A 6,030-nucleotide genomic window follows, 5' to 3' on the forward strand; every position below is an offset into this window, starting at 1 on the left:
CCATTTTTGCCTGTGTACAACAGCACACATCTAATAAGCATAACGAGCATAACTTGTTCGCGTCATCTCACTGAACGCACTCTATTTTCCTATTGGCGGATGCAATCAATCCAACGCATGCGCACAATACTCAAAGTACTCTTAGAAAGAGAGGGAAATATATATTCCCGCACCGTGGTTCTGGGACCGCTTCCTCTCACTCCCTCTTATAGGCACTAGCCATATAGTAGTATTACATATATGATTATTACTTTCGCCAAAGATAAGTATTGTTTATTTTGTCTCTCGGGAGCTGCTCAGAATCGCTCCGAACGAACCTAGCGTACTTGGATGTGGTCTATTTAATGCTGTAAATACCTCGAAACGTTCTTTGATTGATCAATTCGTAACATGTTTTCTTCTGATTGATCAACGAAGCATTTGCAACATTAATGCCCATTTCCACCAATGCAGATTAACTTTTAATCTCGGTTCAATTTGCTCTTCATCTTTTTCTAATTCTAAAAATTAGAAAAAGATGAACAGTAAGTTAAACCGAGATTAAAGTTAATCTGCATTGGTGGAAACAAGCATAAATGGATCACATCCAAGTACGCTGGGTTTATTCAGAACAACTCCGAGCAATTCTCGAGAGACAAAACAAACAATAACATATGAGTACTTGATAGGTTCAGATAGGTTAGAAATCATGTGCCTAGTGCAGAATAGTGCAAGGAGTATTTCAATAAAGTGTACAAAACGCCATATTACTGTGGCCAACCAATCACATATAACGCAGTTTTCCCCACCACCTGGAAGGCCATACACTCCCTCCTGTTATTTCTTACCTCCATGGACGGCACCCTTAGGGTCTGCGCACAATAGGAGAAATATTAGGAACAGATATTAAATGTAAGAATTTTAACCTATCAGAACTGTGTATTGTGGAATGTGCGCTTTCTAACAGGTTAAAATTATTATATTTAATATCTGTTCCTAATATTTTTCCTATTGTGCGTAGACCCTTAGGTAACCACCGCCATTTGAATTCAATATAAGTGCTCTTGACTAGTGACCCTCTAATAAGAGTCTGGCCACCTTCTCCCCGGTTTGTGATTGGTCCGACATTTATCATCCATTCTCGCAAATTTCTTTAAATTTATAAATTGTAAAAATTAATAAATTCGTAAAAATTAAAGTAGAATCAATTACAATTTTTATTTTTATTATTATTTAACTTATATTAACATTATTAAATATTTTCTATAAAAACTTTTATGTAAAAAAAACGTTGCAATATGTCTTTCATAAAATAAAAACAACAATTAAGTAAGTATTATAAATATATTGAAAATATAAAAATTAATATATTAAGAATATATAAAATTTATAAAAATATTACAAGATTAAGAAACTTTAATAAAAATTAAATTTAAATACAAATAATACAATTAATGCTTTAAAATTCTTAACAAAAAATACTTAGGTAGCACCAATAGGGAATAAATAAAGTAGTATATTTATGCAGAAAAAAATATTTCATGTATATTTCATATTATTTATGTATATTAGATATACAGTATTTATATTTAATAAAAATGTTTTTGTAATTATTATATTTAACATATAACAAAAATGTAACATATATTCCTTTAACGCATAATAAAAATAATATAAATAATAATATTAATCATAATAATATAATAATATTAATAATAATAATAATAATAAATAATAATAATAATAATATAATAATAATATAATAATAATATAATAATATAATATAATAATAATATATAATATAATAATATTAATCATAATGATTCTTCTTCTTCTTCGAATATTAATGGTCCTGGTCTTAAAAATGATACGATGCATGAGGCGAGACGAAATAGAAACAGAAACTATGAAGTTTGTAGAGCTACAATCAGCTACAACTTACAGCGCCACTAGTATGAGATAGCATGATTTTTTCTCTCTCGCACAATTTCGACGAATAATGGCGGACTTCACGTGTCCAGACTCTTATTAGAGGGTCACTACTCTTGACCAATAAGCTGATGACAGTTGATGTAAAGGGTAGAAAGATTAGATTAGGTTTGGTTAAGTCCGATATTAAATATTCACACAAATAAGAATACTTACACCATAATAATAGTTTTTTATTGCACTTCGACACTGCATTGTCTAAATTTTTCTCTCTCTATATATATATATATGTACATACATACGTTATAAAACTATATCTATTAGATGCAATAGTGAATTAAAATGGCTCTCTGATCACGTGTTTTAGACAGCCAATCAAGCCATACCCTTCAATGACGCATCTCTGTTTTCTAGGTCTCTACAATGAATGATGTCATGATTGGCTGACAGTTACGCCAATCAGGACGCGTAACATCGTTTGCGCTTCTCTGATATCAAAATTGCTTCATAAATTCCCCACGGAAACGATATGACGCGACGATCGCATGCGCGAGCCTCGTTATTCTGTTCGCGAACGTTCTTGATCCATACCTTTGATATTTTTTACGTGAGTGGTTGGACTGGAGAGTGGAGGTAGAAGGAGTCTAGGAGATATCTGCGAGCAGCGGCAGCTCAGAGGGCAGAGCTGTGGGTGGTTGGTGGCTGGCTGGCGTGGTACAGTTTTACGTGCGGGTGTCGCATTCCAGGCTTCTCTACTCAATTTTGAGGCAAAGTCGCGGTAGCTATACAATCGTATTCTTGGAGTTCAAGATAGAGACAACGGTTGCGATGCTCGCACGTGACGTGTAAAAAAACCTTTTACGCTGTCACGAGCAGAACGGATGTTCGTTATAGACACGCTGTACAGAGTTCGTTTTGCTCGAGAGCTCGACGACCGGGTGGCGGCGACGACGACGATTACGATAACGACAGCGGTGGACAACGGCGACTCGCCGGTCCACGTCCGACGATCGATCTGACTGATTTTTGCGATCCGGTCACCGAAAACTTCCATCATTCCGTCAATAACCGTGTGCCGACCCGCAGGGTGGCGATCGTCCGATAAGGTACGTTGGAGCATCTTCTCGCCGAATCTTTCGGGGTAGCGAAGAGGTCAAGGGAATGAACGACCGTCATATGGATGATCACATAGGGCGATCTTTATTTGCGGACGATGACGCATACCTAGATTTCTTGTCTTCGTTTTCTTCGTGTTTTCCCCTTATCGGCAAGGGACCCCTACGATAATTGCGTAATGATACGCAGGTCGAGCTCCGTTGAAATCGGTCATTTTCTGTTTACTTGGATCTTTCGGTCCGAAGTTCACTGATTAATTGACGTTTTGAAGTTAATTGACACTTTCCTTGTTGTTCTTACAGACACTTTAATTATTGTCTCGTTTTGGAGCGAAGAATGCTGCTCTCTTTTTGTTCCTCTTTCATCTACAAGTATCACTTTATAATACATATTGATACATTGTTTATACATATTATGTTTCCCAAAGTATTGTTAGTGAAGTTGATTGTCGTAAGGTTACCTGTTGAAACATATGGAGATAAAATATAAGTGGAGTATACTTTACGCTTCCATGAGAAACTAAAACTATTAGCTTTTTTTTTTTTATGGAAAACACTAAAACTATTCTTTTTGAGTGATTACTATAAATTATTTTAGCATTTATTATATTTAAAACATTTTTGTATTTATGTTTAAAATTTATATTCAAAATTTATATGTAATTATAAATCATATATAATTTATATATAATTACTCAAAAATCTGGATAAGTTCCTATTACAGAATTCTATAATAAAACAAATGCACAAATTTTGATAACTTAGCACACACTCACATACATACACAATGTTAAATCATTGATTAAAATAAGAATGTTATGTGTGAAAACATAATACATATGTTAAATTCTGTTTAAGAAAAACATTGATAAATACAAAATACAAATATTAGTAAATAAAAAATACAAAAATAAATATATATACAGATATCATAAGTACGTTGAAGCCTCGGTCAAAGCTAACAAGAAGTATAATACTTAACTAACACTGTTTAAATAATTTTGCTTCTTTAATTAAGCAATAAGAGAATAAATATCTTGCAATATTTGAGGATAATTTCATTTTAACACTTTTTTATAGTGCATTGTTTAAGGTTTTTGCACTTATATTTGTAATTTTTATTCTGCTTATCACAGCTTAGATACATTCAATTGAATTCGAATCCGTTGATGGAAGAGGGGATGTAATGATAAGCTGTATCGTAAAGAAACCATGCTTTAACAATGCAAGCAGTCGAGTCTTTATTTTACTAAAACTTATTCTAAGTTTATTTTAAATTAAGATTTTCGAATTTAGAAATTTGTATATATTTAATTTGTTTGTATTAATATAAAAAATATTTTTAATATTAATGTATATGAGCTGTTCGCTATAAGAACCACTTAAGTCGAAAAAAGTTTATTTTATGTGTTTAATCGCAATTTTTTAACATCCTTTTTGCATGGAAACCTGAAAAAACACGAAAACTTGAAAAAATGATTTTTATTCCCTGATGTATAGCCAATTAAAATAAAATATTCATTTTTATTAACAATTTTAATAAAAAATCATAATTTGTGAACATGTGGAGAAAAAAATCCGAAAAAAATCAAGTAAGTGTACTGAGATGTATACCGTAGCCAAAAAAATATCTATTAAAATTAAAAATAATGAGGCGTTTCTATTGCTAAAACTATGATGTTTTTAGCTGTAAAACTGCTACAAATTTTGTCGATCGAATCGCCGAAAAAAACCACTTAAGTCATTTTTAAATAATTAAAGATATTGAAACAAAAATAGCAACTTAAAATTTTTCCTATGCTAATAGCTTACTACAAGATAGTTTCTGTAGAATATTTCAAGATATATTTCTGTAGAAAATAATGAAAAAATTCAGTTGCTAATATTTAATAAGATATGCAACTGAACAGAAAAAATAAACTTAAATCGACTTAAGTGGTTCTTATAGCGAACGGCTCATATGTTGGATGTATATTTTTGCGATACTTTCATTTTTTTCTTAATTTTTCTTGAGTATACACTGTGCTTTTGTGAAAACATTCTGAGGAATTTTACGTTTTTATGATAATATAAACAGTTCTATAATTATTTACATTTTTTAATTCTTTTTGGATTTTATATATAACTTTGGAATATGTATTTATATAAGCAATTTTGTATGCAGTAGTGTTTTTCAAAATATTAAATATTTGATTTACACAAACTTCACTTTGGTTTAGAATATTTTAAAATATTGTACTTCCTAAAAATAAATAATTATATATTATATATATATATAAATTTAGAAATATTTGGCATTTTTAGACACATACTTATTTTTACTCAATAAAATAAAGAATAAATTTCGAATATGAAAGATAGATTAATTTTATTAATCCAACTCATAATTTTTACGTATATTTTTTCGATAAACTAATTGTTACTAAAAGCATATAGATCATTTATTATTGTTATTAAAGCATGTTATCCTTATAACATATGTGAAAACTTTTAATCTATAACGATGATAAGACATGTTTTTCAAATTCTCTCATTTGTTTCGCACCACGTGTTTTAACATCAATGTCTGTAGAATGGCCAGTAGTCGTTTACTCGTATCTTGAGACCTGTACTATCTTACTCAGACCAGTATTTCCTCTTCAAACCGGCGGAAGCCGTTGTTATTATTATGTAAGAAGTCTCCTTTGTACGAGTTTGTTTGATAAAACAAGAAATTGTTAATATCTAAAGTTTTTATACAATTGAATATTATTACATATATTTTGTATCAGGAAGCAAGAATTTAAGTTGCTCCTGTTTACTTTGCAAGGACACGTATGAAAAAGTTTCTAGCATATACAAAACAATATTTCAACTTCATAATTTAAAATTTATACTTTATACTTGTGATAAAATTCAATAAAAGGCACTTCTGTACGTTTTAATCTGGAATTATGTAATGTCCTAATATAATTTATCTGATAAAAATATGTATATATATATATATATATATATATATATATATATA

The 6,030-nt window shown here is 30.4% G+C and overlaps 1 protein-coding gene across 1 annotated transcript in view; it reads left to right on the top strand.

Moving 5' to 3' along the window:
- The first annotated feature begins 2,605 nt into the window (after positions 1-2,605).
- Positions 2,606-6,030, top strand: part of LOC108777677 (ornithine decarboxylase) — an 8,076-nt gene continuing 4,651 nt past the window's right edge. The window contains exon 1 of the mRNA XM_018544623.1: positions 2,606-3,014. The gene's annotated coding sequence lies outside the window, so the exon portion shown is untranslated. The remainder of the gene's footprint in view (positions 3,015-6,030) is intronic.

This window comes from Cyphomyrmex costatus, unplaced genomic scaffold (genome assembly GCF_001594065.2).
Source record: "Cyphomyrmex costatus isolate MS0001 unplaced genomic scaffold, Ccosl1.0 scaffold455, whole genome shotgun sequence".
Classification (NCBI taxonomy): Eukaryota; Metazoa; Arthropoda; class Insecta; order Hymenoptera; family Formicidae; genus Cyphomyrmex; species Cyphomyrmex costatus.